The 21063-nt window shown below is 40.9% G+C and overlaps 1 protein-coding gene across 21 annotated transcripts in view; it reads left to right on the top strand.

Annotated features, from left to right (window-relative positions):
* The window catches only part of FHIT (fragile histidine triad diadenosine triphosphatase), a 1053300-nt gene that overhangs the window by 16898 nt on the left and 1015339 nt on the right, over positions 1 to 21063 (top strand). For 11 of the 21 annotated variants that reach the window (XM_037904143.2, XM_037904142.2, XM_027828281.3 and 8 more), the window contains exon 1: positions 283 to 2135. The exons of 9 other annotated variants lie outside the window; for them this stretch is intronic. The gene's annotated coding sequence lies outside the window, so the exon portion shown is untranslated. Of the gene's footprint in view, positions 1 to 282; positions 2136 to 7330; positions 7471 to 21063 lie in introns of those variants that run through there. One more of the 21 variants, XM_037904137.2, reaches the window with a different exon arrangement.

Genomic DNA, 21063 nt, shown 5'->3' with positions numbered 1-21063 from the left:
GCTCTTCAAAAATTAATATGCGGCTCCTTGTACAGGCACCGACTCTGGGGCTGGAACTAAAGGCACCAACTTTCCAATGTGCCAAGGGGTGCTCACTGCTCAATCTCTGGCTCTGCCACAAGCCATTCCCCCACTCCACCCCTTCCCGCCTCCTCCCCTGAGCCTGCTGTGCCCTCGTTCCTCCCCCCCCCGAGCCTTCTGCATGCCACAAGGTGCGGGGAGGGAGGGGGAGGCGCTGATCGGTGGGGCTGCCAGTGGGTGGGAAGCACTGGGAGTGGGGGGTGGAGCTGATGTGGGGCTGCTGACCTATTACTGTGGCTCCTTGGCAATGTACATTGGTAAATTCTGGCTCCTTCTCAGGCTCAAGTTGGCCACCCCTGTTCTAAGGCTAGAACCCAGGGGTTATTATCCCTCTTGGGTTTTCCCTCCCTTCCTCTATGCCCCCAGAGAGGAACTGCATACTGTGTCCCTACAATCTCTTTCTGCTGCAAGCTTCCTGTCTTTATAATCTAGCATACCCTGACCCCAGCTGACACTCTTGTTCAAGTAAACTTGCCTCTCCTTCCAGCTGCAGCCAGGTACCCTAACTGGCCCCCTCAGGTAGATATTTAACCCTTTCTGGGCCTGTGTGGGGTATCTGCCACATACCAACTTTTACATAAGTGCTGCCTTTGATCCAGATCAGTAGTGTCTAAAAGTGGGGTAAGTTTGCACTGCTGCTTGCCATGTTCCACCTGTTCGGTGGAGAAAGACTTGGCCTCTAGGGCCTGATTCAGTAGATTCCTTAAGCACTTGCCTAACTTTAAGCATATGAGTAGTCTTATTGTCTTCATTGGAAGTATTCACATTCTTAGTAATTTGCTGAATCCTAGGGCTGTTAACGCAGCCTTTGGTCCATGAACTTAGTTAACCTGAACATTAAAACATTCTCTTTAAAACTGATTTAAATGATGTAATATGTATTAACTATGCAGTGTTTTAAACAGATCTTTAAGAAACAGACCTGATTTGGGACAGGACTGCAAGAAAGTTACTGATCAGTTTTTAATTGTTTTTTTTACTTCTCATGGTGAAAACTGAAGCTAATCTTCTGTCGCCCTTTTCAAAGCTCTTTGTATGTCTTTCAAGCTCTGTCATTGTCTATCCTCAGGCCTGCTGGAATAAGACAGGTGTGGACTGAATCTAGCCAGATTCCCCTTTCTGAAATGATCACCTCTACTTCAAAGGAACATGGAGGGGCTGGTGGATGAGGAGGAAGGAGGCTAGTATGGGGGGGACAGGGAAATACATTGTAGGAGGGAAGATATACACTGGTGGAACAGAAAGGTTAGAGAAGGAGGCAGGGGAATGTCTGGGGAGGGAAAGCATGATAGTTCCCCATACTAGGAGTAAAGAGAGTGTAAGTGCTATTCTCCTCTGAGCTGTTGTGGGTAGGCCCACATGATTTTGTATGTTTTCAAGTTGAATTTTCTTCCTGAAATGATCATATGCATGTTTGGTGTGGGAAGCTTTCCGCTTCAAGTTAAAATATTACAAGAGAACAAAACCCTCTCCTGTTCATTTATTTTAAAAATCTCAGTATTTTGTGTAGGGGGAGTCTGAGCTGACATTATTAATTAGGGGTCATCATAGTACACAGATTATTTTATGTTATTTATAAAAAGCAGTTTTTTATAGGATTTACATAGTTGATTCCAAAATGTCTCTTATAATGTTAGATCCCAATCTTGCAAACATACACATTTAAAATTAAGCACATGCATCAGTACATTCAGGATTGGAGCGGAAGACTAAGTGCTTTGGGGCATGTCTTACTATCTGACAGTATGGTGACTAGCACAATGGGACATTTACCCATTTGCAGCCTCTTGACCCTACTATAATACAAATAATACATACTATTACAACTAATTGTGCCTTCACTAGACAAAAAGTATAGGCCAATGAACGAATGGTAATAATCTGCACTGTTGTTTTGGAGATCTTGCTTCAGTTACAGGCTGTCTCTAGGGGCCAAGAAGACCTAGATGAAGTGCTGTGTGTTGTTCACCAACAGCCCTGTGATTAATGGAAGTATTACCCATCACTGCCTCAAGACTGATGTTCCCCTTATTTTCAAGGATGGTGTCAGCAAGGTATGTGCAAGCATATGGATGCAAACTAAGGGGAAAAAATAGAGGCAACTGACATGGGGAAGGATCCCTAGAAATGTGGAAGCCTCTTGAAAAGAGGAAAAATAATTTCTTGAGCCTATGTTTCAAATATGTACTCATAACTGTGGGTTTAGATACGTTGCCTGTAGTTACAACGCAGCATAAAACGGACCTTTTGGCCTTTGAACTGTCTGGAATTTTCATCCAGACATGGGCAGAGTGGCTTTCAAGAAGGAGTGACTGAATCCCAGATTACCATACTACCATCCTTTTTTAAATTGTTCCAAAGCATACACCATCTCTTCTGCGATTCCACTCTAGAGCACAATAGCTGCCATTGATGTTCACTTTCAGAGAAATTATGTATTCTGCTCTACTACTTTTCATTTTGAAGCTTATGTCAAGAAAATGTTACATCATTTCACAAGGCCTACGTTGGTTGTGTGGCCAAATTCTACCTTCAGATACACACACTCAGCAACCATTGATGTCAATAGAACATAAAAATGGCCACACTGGGTCAGACCAATGATCCATCTAGCCCAGTATCCTGCCTTCAGACAATGTCAGTGGCGGGTGCTTCAGAGGGAATGAACAGAACAGGGCAATTATCAAGTGATCAGTCAGAAGCTAGGAATACAATGGGGTTGCATTGCTGACCATTTTGGCCAATAGCCATTGATGGACTTATCTTCCATAAATTTATCTAATTCTTTTTTGAAGCCACTTATAGTTTTGGCCTTCACAACATCCACTGTCAACCAGTTTCACAGGTTGACTATGTGGTGTGTGAAGAAGTACTTCCTTTTTTGTGTGTTTAAACATGCTGCCTGTTCATTTAATTGGATGACCCCTGTTTCTTATGTCGTGTGCAGGAGTAAATAACACTTCCTTATTCACTTTCTCCACACCATTCATAGAAGTTGCTAGTGGAGTAGAGAGACATATCTACTTTCCTTCTGTTGAACCTGTTTATAGAAATATCCTTTTCCAGGTTTTTTTTGGTACCATCTTAAAGGCACGTATGAATGAAGAAAGATTTTGTATTTTAAGATCAAATATAGGACAGGTAAGGGTACAGTTCAGAAAATAAGGGCTTCCATCTATCTTCATTTTATACTGTAATTAGCTGTTTTGTAAAATGTCTTTATTTCGCCCTGCTTCATGATTTAAATTGGGCCAAGCTACGGTAGTTCTAAAAATAAAAATCACACACTAGTGAAAATTGCTAGCCAAAGGAAACATACAATATATAAAATTGAATTTTGTGAGAAATATATAGCTACAACTTTATGTAGTTTAAACGATTACTTTTATGCTTTCCTCAAGGCTATTCTGAAGGGATAAGTGGTAGAATTAATCTCCAATGTATTGTAGAGGCAAATAAGTTATAGGTTTAGAACCATGTAATCTAGAAATCATTTGAACTAATGTTCTCAGATTAAAGTGCATTATTTGACAAAAGACTACTTTCAGTCAATCATAGGCCAAAAAAATTTCTAGAGGTTAGCCCGGTACAGACACATGCATTCATACAGATGCATCATTGCTCCAGCCACATTCCTGTTTTTCAAGCAAGAATCCAAGTCACCCCATTGAGCCTTACCAGTGATTTGAAGATGCCATTGGTTAGGTAATTGTGTTTTACCCTTTGCCCATCTTGCTAACTTTTTCAGGTATATTAGAGCCTCATTCTCACCATAGCTGAAAGATCTTAGATAATGAAGGGAGCACACACTTTCTGAATCTCTCAGATGGAGATCCTGTCACTTTTCCCATTATTTTCTTCCTTTTTGTGTCTTGTTATGGAATATAAGTAATACCAATAATGTGGGAATTTACTGTTTGCCCTTTGCTTTGAAAAACAAGCACTAAGGTTACATGTTATCCAGATATAAAAGAAGTTTATTCAAGGTAATCAATTTTGGTTTGGCATTTAATCTGAGTGTTTGAAAAGTTGGCTGCTGATGCTCCATTGCCAAAGATAATTCTTAATTTTTGTGGAGTACCCCTCTGTCTTCCCAAACCTGAGGGCACATTCTTTCTATGGCAGTTGATTGCAGCTAAGACTAGCTCGTACTTGATTTTGAGCCTCCTCAGTCTCATCTTTGCAAACAGCATTTTTACCATTCAAAACTACTTGTAGGGAGTCTGATTGAGACATTGTGTTATTTCTCCTTAGCTTTGTAACTCGCAGACAGACAAACACGGACTGTAATGTCTAGCATTGCAACAGAAAGTCTCAATGTGGGTTCATTGTGGAATGGGCTGCTGACTATGCTTTGCAGCTGTCCAAATACACAAAAGTTTTAATGTTAATCTTCTTGCTGCAACGGAGAAAGAACAGCTTCCTCTGAGGCCAGTCCCTGCTCCGTTACTCAACTGGCAGAAGTGTGCTTGTCAGTCATCACCCTCTCTCTGAAGCCCAATTGCATAACCTTTACCACATGCCTGGGGAGATGGAGAATTCCCTCTTGCACCCGGGACTCTTAGACCTCTGGACTGACTCTAAAAATATTTCAAGATGCTTTTATTGTAGTGTTGTGGATTTTTTCTTAAATAGTTCTGTGATGCTTCTCTTTATGATATTTAAATTGTGGCTAGGTGTTGGCTAAAACAGATTAACAGTGGACAAATCTGATGAAAATTATCTGCTGTTTCAAAGGTTGGCTGCATTCAGTGAATTTGCTTTGAAATTATTTTGTTCTGCTTACATAAAGGTCAGGAGGGAGGAGTTGTTTTTTGGAATTTAAAGAAGTAAGGTTTTCAGAACCCTTATTAATTTCCCTTCCTACTAATAAAAATAGCTTTTGTTTACTTACTGGTTTGTTTTTCTCAGTGAAACTTCTCTGATGAAATTTACTTAAAACGTTAAGCACTTATCTGTACTAAAGTTGCATTCATAGTGTCATGTTTTTATTTATTTTAAATTACATATAGTGGAAACACAAAGGAAGCAATAGCTATGTTAGATTCACTTATTTTTGGGGATTATTTCCTACATATTGTAGATTCACATTTTTCTAGCTAAAATAGTTTATTTGGAAGGTGGACAGTATTTAACTGGCTTGTGTCATGTGTAGCTTAATAAGGTATAAAGAAAATCCCATAGAATTTGTAACAGTCATGTTCATCAACATTCAGGAAGAATAATAATAAAATCACAAAAGGATTCATATATGAGTCAGTGAAGCATGTCTAATTACAGTTTTCAGTCACAAAACTAATAAAAATTGGCAAGGAACTGGGCCTCTATTAAATACATATTTCTGGAGATCTGGGGAGGAGGAAGAAAACTGCATTTTTGTGATTAAAAACAATGACAATCACATCAGGCTTTTTACACTGCACAGACATTGTTTTAGCATTACAGGGTGGTAGAGACCATATTGGCATGGATTATTTTTTTTAAATGGTAAAAACAAGTCATAGAAATGAAGAGAGACTCTCAAGACAATAGTAATGGCTCCTTAGGTGAACATTAATACATTTTGTAAAGTTTACATTAACTTTGAAAACTGTATCTATTGCTGAAACTAATCAGCCAATTTTTCTCTGTCATAGATTAAAAGCATTTTGACATTACATCTTTTCCCTTGCTCTTTGTCGGATGGGAGATGAAATCTGAATGAGGCAGGATGTGAGACTGTACTAGCTGAATGTGCATAAAGTAAAGAATGTATGAAAAGGCAATTTTTTTTAATGCACATTTTATGAGGAGGTTGAACATTTTTTTGCAATAATTTCAAAATTAGATAATTATTCTGGCTTCTGTTTATAGGAAAGAGAATATTTAGTTTCACCTAAGGAACTGCACACAAGCCCCAACTTTTAATTATGGCGGGGGGTGCTCGACCCCCGGCTCTGCCCCAGGCACTGCCCCCACTCCGCCCCTTCAATGCCACACCTCTGCCCTGCCTCTTCCTGCCCCCTGCTCCATCCCCATCCTGCCTCTTTCCACCCCCTCCCCATAGCGCACCTCATCCTTGCCCCCCCCCCCCATGTGTGAAACATCTGATTGCAGCGAGCGGGAGGCACGGGGAGGGAGGGGAAGGCACTGATTTATGGGGCCCACCGGCGGGCAGGAGGGGGTGGGGAGAGCTGATGGGGGGCTGCCAGTGGGTGCTCAACCCCCACCATTTTTTCCCCTGGGTGCTCCAGCCCTGGAGCACCCACGGAGTTGGTGCCTATGGAACTGCAACTCTTTCTATGGTAAAAATGCAGAAGCACAGAATGCAGGTATTTCTAGCTGGAGCATTAAACCTGCTTGCCAGAGCTGTATATAAAAGACCATCGCAAGGGTGGATGATTGGGGGCCTGCAGTGAAGCCCAGCCATCTTCCACTTTTGCTTCTGGGACTTCTGCCAAAGTGCTGACTATGCATCGGGTCTCCATCTTTCATATCTACCGGTGGTTATAATTCTGAAGCTTCGCCCCATCCGCTAGCTAATGAGAGGAGCAGGAGCCTTCTTTTTGCCCTCCCTTCTCAGTGGGGAAGGTCTCTGCTACTCCACCCTTCCCTTTAGTTGCTTGGGCCCTTTTATCCCATAGCACCTACCTTGTGCTGCTGGTCATTGCTTTTGCATGCAACAGTAGCAGTATGAAACTGATGTGAATCCTACAGGTTTTAGAACAGTAGCCGTGAAACTGGCGTGGGTCTTGTAAAATATACAGTGCTGTTGCTTGGCAAAGTTAACAGCAGCAGGGACACTAGAGCTGTCTTTCTGCAAGCTCCGGAAGACAACACTTGATTGGCTGAGATTCAGTTCATGCTTGCAAGGTTCTTTTAATCCATAATGGAGAAGGGTTGGATTTTTTTAAAATTATTACTTACATTTTGGGGTTGATCCTGCTTCTGTTGACGCCAGTGGCAAAACTTTAATTGGAGTAGAAGACGACCTACGCCGTGAGTTTGGTGGACATTAATTTAACAGGAACATACAGTCACCTATTATTTCACAGTACATGTTTAATAAAGAAGGAAACAGAACACTTGTCTTAACATTCTGTACTGATTACAATTTAATATGAAGGAAATGAGAAAAAAATCTAAATAAATGTTACCCTGCTATCGAAGAGATCAACAGCACTGCTTCTACACAGTCAGTAGATTGTGTCTGCTGCACCTGATTGTCCCTAAATTCCACCCCCCTTACTATGTTATTTTGCCCCAACAGTGTTTCCCATTTCTGAGAAGTGGTGGCATTAAAAATATAAGAATGGCCATACTGGTTCAGACCAAAGGTTCATCTAGCCCAGTATCCTGTCTTCCAACAGTGGCCAATGCCAGCTGTTTCACAGGGAATGAACAAAACAGGTAATCATCAGGTAATCCATCTTCTGTTGCCCATTCCCAGCTTCTGGCAAACAGAGGCTAGGGACAGCATCCATGCCAATCCTGGCTAATGGCTGTTGATGGTCGTATCCTCCATGAATTTATCTAGTTCTTTTTTGCACTCTGTTATAGTCTTGGCCTTCACAACATCCTCTGGCAAAGAGTTCCACAGCTTGGCTCTGCATTGTGAGAAGAAATAGTTACCTTTGTTCATTTTAAACCTGCTGTCTATTAATTTTGTTTGATGACCGCTAGTTCTTGTGTTTATGAGAAGGAGTAAATAACAGTTCCTTATTTACTTTCTCCACAGCAGTCATGATTTTATAAACTTTTATCAAATCCCCCATTTGTTATCTCTTTTCCAAGTTTTAGTCCCAGTCTTAGAATCAGAATATCAGGGTTGGAAGGGACCTCAGGAGGTCGTCTAGTCCAACCCCCTGCTCAAAGCAGGACCAATCCCCAACGAAATTATCCAAATCCCCAACGAAATCAGTCGTATTTATCTCTCCCCATATGGAAGCTGTTCTATACCTCTAATAGGTTTCAGAGTAGCAGCCGTGTTACTCTGTATCCGCAAAAAGAAAAGGAGGACTTGTGGCACCTTAGAGTCTAACAAATTTATTTGAGCATAAGCTTTCGTGAGCTACAGCTCACTTCATCGGATACATTCAGTGGAAAATACAGTGGGGAGATTATATACACAGAGAACATGAAACAATGGGTATTACCATACACACTGTAAGGAGAGTGATCAGGTAAGGTGAGCTATTACCAGCAGGAGAGCGGGGTGAGGAGGCAGGGGGCTCTCCTGCTGGTAATAGCTCACCTTATCCCTCCCACCCCGCTCTCCTACTGGTAGTAGCTGACCTTACCTGATCACCTTACCTGATCATTACAGTGTGTATGGTAACACCCATTGTTTCATGTTCTCTGTGTATATAAATCTCCCCACTGTATTTTCCACTGAATGCATCCGATGACGTGAGCTGTAGCTCGTGAAAGCTTATGCTCACATAAATTGGTTAGTCTCTAAGGTGCCACAAGTATTCCTTTTCTTTTTGCGTATACCCCTAATAGTTTTTGTTGCCCTTTCTGGAACCCTTTCCAATTTCACTATATCTTTTTTGAGATGAAGTGGCCAGATCTGCATGCAGTATTCAAGATGTGGGCATATTATGGATTTATATAGAAGCAAGATGATATTTTCTGTCTTATTCTTTCTTTCTTTCCTAATGATTCCAAGTTCTCTTTCTTGAGTGCTATCATCTAATTTAGACCCCATCATTTTATATGTATAGTTGGGATTGTTGAATTTCATCTGCCATTTTGTTGACCAGTAACCCAGTTTTGTGAGATCCTATTGTAACTCTTTGCAGTCTGCTTTGGACTTAACTATATTGAGTAATTTTGTGTCATCTGCAAACTTTACCACCTCACTGTTTACACCTTTTTCCATATAATTTTTGAATATGTTGAACAGTACTGGTCCCAGTACAGATCCATGGGGGACACCACTATTTACCTCTTTTCATTCTGAAAACTGATCATTTTATTCCTACCCTTTGTTTCCTATCTTTTAACCAGTTACTGATCCATGAGAAGATCTTCCCTCTTATCTCATAACAGCTTACTTTGCTTAAGAGCCTTTGGTGAGTGTCTTTGTCAAAAGCTTTCTGAAAAGTAAGTACACTATATCCACTGGATCACTCTTGTCCACATGCTTATTGACTCCTTCATAGAATTCTAGTAGATTGGTGAGGCATGATTTCCCTTTACAAATAAACATGTTGACTCTTCCCCCAACAAATCGTGTTCACCTATGTGTCTGATAATTCTGTTCTTAACTATAGTTTCATCCAGTTTGCCTGGTACTGAAGTTAGGCTTACTGGCCTGTAATTGCCGGGATTGTTTCTGGAGCCTCTCCAATGAAGTGAGCTATAGCTCATGAAAGCTTATGCTCAGATAAATTGGTTAGTCTCTAAGGTGCCACAAGTACTCCTTTTCTTTTTGCGAATACAGACTAACACGGCTGCTACTCTGAAACCTGTCTTAAAAATTTGCGTCACATTAGCGAACCTCCAGTCATCTGGTACAGAGGTTGATTTAAATGATAGGTTAAATGCCACAGTTAGTAGTCCTGCAGTTTCCACATTTGAGTTCCTTCAGAACTCTTGGGTAAATACCATCTGGTCCTGGTGATTTACTACTGTTTAGTTTATCAGTTTGTTCCAAAACCTGCTGTTAAGGTTCCTTCCCCACTCTGAACTCTAGGGTACAGATGTGGGGACCTGCATGAAAACCTCCTAAGCTTACTTTTACCAGCTTAGGTTAAAACTTCCCCAGGATACAAACTATTTTACCTTTTGCCCTTGGACTTTCGCTACCACCACCAAATGTCTGACCGGTATTATTATTATTAGGAAAGAGTCCGTTTGGAAACGTCTTTCCCCCCAGAATCCTCCCAAATCTTACACCCCCTTTCCTGGGGAAGGTTTGATAAAAATCCTCACCAGTTTGCATAGGTGACCACAGACCCAAACCCTTGGATCTTAAGAACAATGAAAAAGCATTCAGTTTCTTAAAAGAAGAATTTTAATAGAAGAAAAATTAAAAAGAATCACCTCTGTAAAATCAGGATGGTAAATACCGTACAGGGTAATTAGATTCAAAACATAGAGAATCCCTCTCGGCAAAACCTTAAGTTACAAAAAGACACAAAAACAGGCATATCCATTCCATTCAGCACAGCTTATTTTCTTAGACATTTAAACAAACAGAATCTAACGCATATCTAGCTAGATTACTTACTAAGTTCTAAGACTCCATTCCTGTTCTGTCCCCGGCAAAAGCATCACACAGACAGAGAGAGGCTTTGTTTCTCTATCCCCCCAGCCTTTGAAAGTATCTTGTCTCCTCATTGGTCATCTTGGTCAGGTGCCAGCGAGGTTATCCTAGCTTCTTAACCCTTTACAGGTGAAAGGGTTTTTCCTCTGGCCAGGAGGGATTTTAAAGGTGTTTATCCTTCCCTTTATATTTATGACACCTGCTCTAAGGACACCTCGGTCTGGGACAGTTATTCAGATTCGTCACCTGAAAAGAATGGCTCAGGTTTGAGAATCTTCCTCACATCCTCAGCCATGAAGACCAAAGCAAAGAATTCATTTAGTTTCTCCGCAATGACCTTCTCGTCTTTTAGTGCTCCTTTAGCATCTAGATCATCTACTGGCCCCACTGGTTGTTTAGCAAGCTTCCTGCTTCTGATGTACTTAAATTTTTTTTGCTATTACTTTTTGAGTCTTTGGCTAGCTGTTCTTCAAATAATTTTTTGGCCTTTCCTAATTATATTTTTACAGTTCAGTTTCCAGAGTTTATGCTCCTTTCTATTTTCCTCAATAGGATTTAACTTCCATTTTTTAAAGGATGCCTTTTTGCCTCTCACTGCTTCTTTTACTTTGTTGTTTAGCCACAGTGGCACTTTTTTTGTCCTCTTGTTATTTATTCTTAATTTGGGGTATATATTTAAGTTGAGCCTCTATTATGGTGTCTTTAAAAGTTTCCATGCAGCTTGCGGGGATTTCATTTTTGGCATTATGTCAAACTATTAAAAAAAGAAAAGGAGTACTTGTGGCACCTTAGAGACTAACCAATTTATTTGAGCATAAGCTTTCGTGAGCTACAGCTCACTTCATCGGATGCATAGTGTGGAAAATACATCAGATGTTTTTATACACACAAACCATGAAAAAATGGGTGATTATCACTACAAAAGATTTTCTCTCCCCCTACCCCACTCTCCTGCTGGTAATAGCTTATCTGAAGTGATCACTCTCCTTACAATGTGTATGATAATCAAGGTGGGCCATTTCCAGCACAAATCCAGGGTTTAAAAAGAACGTCTGAAGGGGGGGGTAGGAAAACCCCCCCGCTCCCGCCTTCCTCAGACGTTCTTGTTAAACCCTGGATTTGTGCTGGAAATGGCCCACCTTGATTATCATACACATTGTAAGGAAAGTGATCACTTTAGATAAGCTATTACCAACAGGAGAGTGGGGTGGGGGGGGAGAAAACCTTTTGTAGTGATAATCACCCATTTTTTCACGGTTTGTGTTATAAAAACCTCTTCTCTGTTTTCCACAGTATGCATCCGATGAAGTGAGCTGTAGCTTACGAAAGCTTATGCTCAAATAAATTGGTTAGTCTCTAAGGTGCCACAAGTACTCCTTTTCTTTTTGCAAATACAGACTAACATGGCTGTTACTCTGAAAACTATTAAAAAAAGTCATTTTAAATAAAGGGTGTTGCATTAGTTGTTTTAAACATAACAAATGCAAATTATATTTGTGTGTGTGAAAGAGAAAGGACTGATATTTTCCTGTTCCGGCAACAGGACTCTCTGCTTCCTTTGTGAAAGTTGCATGTACATTTTGGACATAGAGCTATGTCTAGATCACATTCTTCCTCGCTTACTTTTTAAGGTGTTATGCCATAAACATGAAAAATGTGTGTTGAACATAGAGGGAGTAGATGAGACCTTTACAATGAGCATTACTCATTCAGTCCTTATGCATTATGTGTTTATGCAGCTCCCCTTTGGACTACACAGTGATAGTGCTATAAATTGACTGATAGAGCAGAGATTTTATTAAGCTTCAAGTGTTCACTTTGTTTACAGTGTGTATAATACAACTTTGTGAGGTTCAAAGAGTATGCTGAAGAATGCAGATATAAAAGCAAATTGTTGCTAATACTGAAGAGAGATATATGAATCAGAAAAAATACCTCATAGTGTAGTGTTTAAATGGCTTCTCGTAAACACTTAGGATTCTCATTAGTCCAACATCAGAAGACTAATGAATATTAATGTATGAGATCAAAGAAATATTTAAAAATCAATGCAAGTAAACAACCATTATATTTTTAAGAATTATATAATGGACAAGATTTTAATTACACAAAAACATGTCTCTTTTTCTCATAGTTCACTTAGGGTATTGAATATTTTCCATGATGGATTTTTTGTTATACTAAACTATAAAGAAAGCCAATTACACAATGCAAACAAAACAGTACAATATAATACATGCAATACATCAGAACTTCTATATGTGAAATAATTGAGTATAGGATATACATCCATAATTCTATCAATGATTCAGAGAGGAATTACCTTTTAATATTTTAAAATTTATAGATTGAGGTATTATTGAATCTAACTACTACTAAAAATTGCACATTTTTCGAGATTATCTTTGACAAATGAGAATTTAAGTTAAGTAGATTATACTAAATACTTCCTCAAAAGCAGGAGTATTAGATTTTAGTCTTTTGAGTAAGGTATTACAGGTAGTTTAATAGTTGGAAGTATTTAGCTGTATATGCTTAAATGAAAACTGAATTCCTTTTTTTTGGGGGGGTGGGGTGGGGGTTGCATGTTAGAAGGAGAGTGAATCAGCACAAATTTAGCAAGACAACTAAAACGTTGTTTATCCTACAGAACAGCAAGGGGCAGATGTTGCCCTGAAGCTTATTAAATTCAATAGGTATTTTTTAGTGTTTAAAATACTTTATACTCTTATTTACAACTCTCCTTGGGATAATGAAATCTGTTTGGTTACCCTGTGTTGTGTTGTGAGCCTACCAATTGTGACATAGATAGCATCAAAAGGTATCATTCTTGCAACCAGTTTGGGAAAGAGTTGTCAGTGCTGTGTCATGATTGAGATGGTACTTCCATTCTGAACTTCTGTTTTCAGCTATATTTTGCTAAAAAGGAGTGATACTGAGAATTCCCACTTTTTGAGGCGAAGAAGCAAGACATGTAATGCAAGCGAAATATTTATCAGAGGTTGGAGAATAGTGGCTGCATGGCATGTTAAAATCCTCTCCTATAGCTGATGGAGTAGTACTTACGATGCTTCCCAGGAAGCCCCCTTTGTGCCTTCTTGCTTGGTGTGAAAGCTACTTTATGGCCAAGATTTGGCCTTAGTGAATAGGGAACTTTCTGGGTAAGTGGTTTCAGCCCTTGCAGAATCCATGTTTTACTCTAATAAAGAATTACAGAAAGGTAATAGAATCTTTTAGTCATAGAATCATAGAATATCAGGGTTGGAAGGGACCTCAGAAGGTCATCTAGTCCAACCCCCTGCTCCTTTACGTTTGCAAAGATAACACTTCAAATGTGAATTGAATGTTAACCTGTGTAGTGCTGTCCACCTAGATATGTGGATAGCCTAGCGCCTCTGCTGCTGCTGCTCTTAGGTTTGCATTGCAGCAGCAGAGTGGAAACTGTCCAGAACCTTGTCAGTTTAGCGGCTGCTGTTCACAACCTGATGGACAGCAGGTGAAGAATCAGCTCAGTCTCACTGCACTGCTGCTATTCAGAGCTATGAGCATGGCAAACAGACACTTAAATTATTCTTCAGAAGCAGAGGACCCAACCAGATGCATCTAGAGACTCATCACCGACACTCTGCCCAGGAAAGAGATAATATGAGGACTTTCCAGCAGCCAGCTGGGGTTTAGGGGTGGCCATGGGACTAAATAGTTTTCAGACCCTAACTAGCTGGAGGCTTCTGGGAAGCCTCCAAGCAAAGTCCAGGGACAGCACCCTTCCTTTTTCTAGCAATTGAGAGAAGGGTTAAGTTTCTCACCTGGTTACTGGCACAGACAGGTGAGTTTCCCCCTCCGCCCCCCTAAATTTTATATCTGGCTTTGGGTTGTAGGTCTGAAACTTCACTCTCTGTCTGAGGATATGAGTGAATGGGAGTGTGGAGAGGTGGATATTTGTGTGAGTGGGTAGGTGAGTAGATGGTTAATATCTGTGTGGGAGATGAAGGAAGGGGAGAGGTTAGATGAGACTAGAATATTGAGGTCGGTATGTTTGGGGAAGAGAAGTAGTAGAATAAGCAGGGAAGAAATGGTGGAAGATGCAAAGAACAGTAAAGAAAGAAAGAGAAGGGAAAGTAAGCAAAATGCTATCTGAGAACTTTAAAATTAGAGTTTGATTTAAGGATATTTATTTTGTATATTTTGACACATGATTACAGTCTTGTGTTTTAATGGTTATAAAGATTTAACATCTTGAATCTCTACCTACTGTCAAATAATAGTCTACCTCCCATAATTTCCCATGACTCTGAAAATTTCAGTTGATAAAAATAGAAAAAAATGCTTAAAAGTAAACATTGATATCAACAATCAAAATTATAAAAAAAATAAAAATTGAATTCTGCTATGCCTAATTGTAGGGAATGAAAAAATAATTGGAATGAAACTGAGAAAAGGCAGAATGAAAGCAAGAGACACAGCAAGTTACAGTTGCAGACATAAATAGGATGTTGATTGATAATGTCATGCTTAATGACAATACAGGGTAAACAGAACACAACTGCTGTTTCTTTAATATGCAGGTGATGTGGCAGCAAACACAGTTTTCAGCCTGTGGCAAGCTAGTAGGTTTTGGATAAAATTTTCTAGCCCTGATTATGGTAACTATCTAGGTAGGATGCTGTTAGAGATAGGTTTGGAAACATGGCTGCTCTAGAATGAAGAGCTGGTTACAGAGCCCTTTCGGATTCTGTCTTAATTTTTGAAACAAATGAGATTAAAAAGAAATCTTGTGAATATATTTCTCCATATAATGGTGTTGGTGTCAGTGTGGATGTGGGCTACCTATTGCATAAGTGCAGGAAACATGAGTTAAGACTATACCCATAAAACCTTTAATTTGCATGTCCAATATATTGTGCACAATATTCTTTTTCATCTGTGAACTGGACATTTGTGCTGAATTTACGTCCTTTCCCCCTGCCCTCCTTTTGGCTTGTTTGGTTCTTTCGAGTACCTATCAAATGCTGTGTGATAAGCAATTCATGTTGAGGAGTATGAATTTGGTGTATGTGACAAGGAAGAGTCATGTAGCTTGATTTTTCCCCAATGTCATTTACACAGAATTCACTCTTAAATGGATGAACAGGGCTCCCATTATTTACTACCAATACTACAGTTTAGTGAGTTTATACATCTCTCTTTGAACAATAAAATGATGGATTTCGACTCATACAATGAATCAGATTAAACTGGATGTCACTTGCTTGATATAGAATCATAGAATATCAGGTTGGAAGGGACCTCAGGAGGTCATCTAGTCCAACCCCCTGCTCAAAGCAGGACCAATCCCCAATTTTTGCCTCAGATCCCTAAATGGCCCCCTCAAGGATTGAACTCACAACCCTGGGTTTAGCAGGCCAATGCTCAAACAACTGAGGATATGCTAAATTTTTCACTTAAAATGTATTTTCTGATTTAATAGAATTATGTACAAATGTATTTATTTCCATGTAGTCTACTCCTCTGTTGCCAGAAAAGGACTGCAGTAGCTCCACAGCTAGAATCCTTTCCTCATCTTTTACTGATACCAGAAATTCTAAGTTTCCACTCATCTCAGTGACAGAGTGCTGCCTCTTTAAGAGCAGACTTAGATCTCGCACATGTGTGTTCCAACTTCTGGCCCAGAATGGAGGGATTCTGGGAGTTACTGTTCCAAGAAGGTGCTATATTGGGGACTGTAAGATAGAAGCAATGCATGCCAGGTTTCAAAGTAACCTTTTCTCAGAATAGAGAGAGACCTGAATATAACAGCAGCTGCCAAGGGCCAAGAGGCTATTGTGGCCTAAGGGAGAACTAATGGGCTGGAGAGGTACCCGGAGGAAGGAGTGATGTTTGGTTTGGAAAGCCAGAGACCTGGAGGGAGCTGGAGGTGTCAATGGACTTTTTTAGTGAGGAGGTGCTACATTGGCAGTGGGATGCTAGCTGCTCTGAAGCTGAGGAAGGACCCTGAGAGAGGCAATGAAAGGAACATAGAAGGAGGCCTAGAGATAGGCTGCAGCAGGGCTCCAGGAAGAGCAAGTTTCATTTATTTTGTGTGCTTCATGGAATCCGTGGAACCAGATGGTGAGTCCCTGCACCCAGGAATGAAAGTTTATTATTGGAATTTATTTCCTCCTAGACTGGGGGTTGGTTTGGTGTGGTCAGAGGGCTAATCTTAACTGATATACCAGTAAGAAGAGGAGACCTGAGATGTGGTTACACTTACCAATGGCTATGTAGAACTTAATAGGTGAGGAGGAACCCTGAACTTCAACTGCTGAGTGGTAGCCAAACTAGGTCATTAAACACTTAAAAGGAAATTCCCTGTGTATGTCATGAACATATGCAATTTCATCAGTTTTAGAGTAGAGGAACGCTAATGGATGAAAATGTTACAGTAAGTATACACTTCAAGACAGTTGAATTTGATTTTGATAAGCAAAAGCAATTTTGTGCATGGATAAATAACTATTTTCATGATCAAATTTTAGAGCAGGGTAAGGACCTTCTTCATATTAATGTCTACTGTTAGAGACTTAATTTAGATCTATCATGTAGCATCATAAAATTCACAGTTGTCAACTTCTTGCCCCAAATTACTTGTATTATGAACAAATGCACACTAGTATTATTGTATGGGGTAGAAACGTACACTCAGTCATAACATAATGGAAACAAAGCCTCTGAGATTAACTGATGCAGTTGGAATAAAGTTGATTTTTTCAAGTAAATTTTATCAGCTCTGGTTCTGTATATTTTATAATACAATCAGGCTTCCTTATGTTTTTGTATATATTATAATAAATCAGACATGCTTATATTCCATTGTAATATAATAAAAAAATAACTGAGTAATGGGGAATTACTTCCATATGAAACAGTGAACTATAGAGGAATTATTTTGTTGTTATAAAAAAAAACAAATGAGTAATTCTAGGAATGAATTTGAATTTTGCGGCTTTATTTTTATCATGTTTCCTGTGAATTGTAGACCTGTGCAATAACTTTTATTGTTACCTGTGGGGATTTAAATGCATTTAATCCCCATCAGCCAAAATGAGAGTATTACTTCAAAAAGTAAAGAACAGATCCGATGATACAAGACATTAAATTGTTCTGGGCATAAAGAACTTGAGGGAGGAGCATCTTCGCAAGCAGGCTGGCTAACCTAGTGAGGAGGGCTTTAAACTAGGTTCACCGGGGGAAGGAGACCAAAGCCCTAGGGTAAGTGGGGATGTGGGATACCAGGAGGAAGCATGAGCAGGAGAGCGCGAGAGGGGAGGGCTCCTGCCTCAGACTGAGAAAGGGACCATCAGTGAGTTATCTCAAGTGCCTATACACAAATGCAAGAAGCCTGGGAAACAAGCAGGGAGAACTGGAAGTCCTGGCACAGTCAAGGAATTATGATGTGATTGCAATAACAGAGACTTGGTGGGATAACTCACATGACTGGAGTACTGTCATGGATGGATATAAACTGTTCAGGAAGGACAGGCAGGGCAGAAAAGGTGGGGGAGTTGCAATGTAAGTAAGAGAGCAGTATGACTGCTCAGAGCTCCAGTATGAAACTGCAGAAAAACCTGAGAGTCTCTGGATTAAGTTTAGAAGTGTGAGCAACAAGGGTGATGTCGTGGTGGGAGTCTGCTGTAGACCAGACCAGGGGGATGAGGTGGACGAGGCTTTCTTCCAGCAATTAACGGAAGTTACTAGATTGCAGGCCCTGGTTCTCAGAGGAGATTTCAGTCACCCTGATATCTGCTAGGAGAGCAATACAGCGGTGCACAGACAATCCAGGAAGTTTTTGGAAAGTGTAGGGGACAATTTCCTGGTGCAAGTGCTGGAGGAACCAACTAGGGGCAGAGCTCTTCCTCGACCTGCTGCTCACAACCCGGGAAGAATTAGTAGGGGAAGCAAAAGTGGATGGGAACCAGGAAGGCAGTGACCATGAGATGGTCGAGTTCAGGATCCTGACACAAGGAAGAAAGGAGAGCAGCAGAATATGGACCCTGGACTTCAGAAAAGCAGACTTTGACTCCCTCAGGGAACTGATGGGCAGGATCCCCGGGAGAATAACATGAGGGGAAAAGGAGTCCAGGAGAGCGGGGCTGTATTTTAAAGTATCCTTACTGAGGTTACAGGAACAAACCATCCCGATGTGTAGAAAGAATAGTAAATATGGCAGGTGACCAGCTTGTCTTAACAGTGAAATCCTTGCTGATCTTAAACATAAAAAAGAAGCTTACAAGAAGTGGAAGATTGGACAAATGACCAGGGAGGAGTATAAAAATATTGCTCAGGCATGCAGGAGTGAAATCAGGAAGGCCAAATCACACTTGGAATTGCAGCTAGCAAGAGATGTTAAGAGTAACAAGAAGGGTTTCTTCAGGTATGTTAGCAACAAGAAGAAAGTCAAGGGAAGTGTGGGCCCCTTACTGAATGAGGGAGGCAACCTAGTGACAGAGGATGTGGGAAAAGCTAAGGTGCTCAATGCTTTTTTTGCCTCTGTCTTCACGAACAAGGTCAGCTCCCAGACTACTGCACTGGGCAGCACAGCATGGGGAGGAGGTGACCAGCCCTCTGTGGAGAAAGAAGTGGTTCGGACTATTTAGAAAAGCTGGACGAGCACAAGTCCAGGGGGCCAGATGCGTTGTATCCGAGGGTGCTAAAGGAGTTGGCGCATGTGATTGCAGAGCCATTTGCAATTATCGTTGAAAACTCATGGCGATCGGGGGAGGTCCTGGACACCTGGAAAAAGGCTAATGTAGTGCCCATCTTTAAAAAAGGGAAGGAGGAGGATCCTAGGAACTACAGGCCAGTCAGCCTCACCTCAGTCCCTGGAAAAATCATGGAGCAGGTCCTCAAGGAATCAATTCTGAAGCACTTAGAGGAGAGGAAAGTGATCAGGAACAGTCAGCATGGATTCACCAAGGGCAAGTCATGCCTGACTAATCTAATTGCCTTCTATGATGAGATGACTGGCTCTGTGGATGAGGGGCAGGCAGTGGACGTGTTATTCCTTGACTTTAGCAAAGCTTTTGACACGGTCTCCCACAGTATTCTTGCCAGCAAGGTAAAGAATTATGGGCTGGATGAATGGACTATAAGGTGGATAGAAAGCTGGCTAGATCGTTGGGCTCAACGGGTAGTGATCAATGGCTCCATGTCTAGTTGGCAGTCGGTATCAAGTGGAGTGCCCCAAGGGGCGGTCCTGGGGTCGGTTTTGTTCAATATCTTCATTAATGATCTGGAGGATGGCATGGACTGCACCCTCAGCAAGTTTGCAGATGACACTAAACTGGGAGCAGAGGTAGATATGCTGGAGGGTAGGGATAGGATACAGAGGGACCTAGACAAATTAGAGGATTGGGCCAAAAGAAATCTGATGAGGTTCAATAAGGGCAAGTGCAGAGTCCTGCACTTCGGATGGAAGAATCCCATGCACCGCTAAAGACTCGGGACCGAATGGCTAGGCAGCAGTTCTGCAGAAAAGGACTTTGGGGTTACAGTGGACGAGAAGCTGGATATGAGTCAACAGTGTGCCCTTGTTGCCAAGAAGGCCAATGGCAATTTGGGCTGTATAAGTAGGGGCATTGCCAGCAGATCGAGGGACGTGATCATTCCCCTCTATTTGACTTTGGTGAGGCCTCATCTGGTGTCCAGTTTTGGGCCCCACACTACAAGAAGGATGTGGAAAAATTGGAAAGCGTCCAGCAGAGGGCAACAAAAATGATTAGGGGACTGGAACATGACTTACGAGGAGCGGCTGAGGGAACTGGGATGGTTTAATCTGCAGAAGAGAAGAATGAGGGGGGATTTGATAGCTGCTTTCAACTACCTGAAAGGGGGTTCCAAAGAGGATAGATCTCAACTGTTCTCAGTGGTAGCAGATGACAGAACAAGGAGTAATGGTCTCAAGTTGCAGTGGGGGAGGTTCAGGTTGGATATTAGGAAAAACTTTTTCACTAGGAGGGTGGTGAAGCACTGGAATGCGTTACCTAGGGAGGTGGTGGAATTTCCTTCCTTTGAGGTTTTTAAGGTCAGGCTTGACAAAGCCCTGGCTGGGATAATTTAGTTGGGGACTGGTCCTGCTTTGAGCAGGGGGTTGGACTAGATGACTCCTGAGTTTCCTTCCAACCCTGATATTCTATGATATGATATCTGTGGTGGAAATCTACATTTTTTTTGACAGTCATCTGGAGATTCCTGCAAACCTTTAATGGTACCTTTGTGCTCACAGTGGATGCTTCTAATATTGTCACAATCGCAATAGTATCTAATGGTTTTTGGAGTGCCACTGAATCAAATTTCTGAAGTAGAAAGAATAGTTGACATTCTGTTTTAAAGTGACCGTATGTTTGACCTAGTTCTACTATAGTAGTGTCATCACAGATATATCTCATTGCAGTAGGTTCTTGGATGATGACAAGCGGAACAAGTTGCTTTAGCTCACATTGCTCATCTGTCATATGGAACAGCTTGCAGATTCTTATTATGTGAATGAAATTGGGAAAGAGATTTTTTTCCTTCCTCGGCTATCAACATAAATGAACCCCCCCCCCCACTGACAGTATTAGGGCTAATGCATCTCTAAAAGCTGATAGAAATTTCCCTTCCATTTCTAGGAAGTGTAATTCTCATCCACTAAACTCAAAGGTTAGTGAAAACATTGCAAGTGCTAGAGAAAAGCCCCTTGATTATACAAAAAG

This window comes from Chelonia mydas, chromosome 7 (assembly GCF_015237465.2).
Source record: "Chelonia mydas isolate rCheMyd1 chromosome 7, rCheMyd1.pri.v2, whole genome shotgun sequence".
Classification (NCBI taxonomy): Eukaryota; Metazoa; Chordata; order Testudines; family Cheloniidae; genus Chelonia; species Chelonia mydas.
This window is presented reverse-complemented; position numbering and strand designations above follow the sequence as displayed.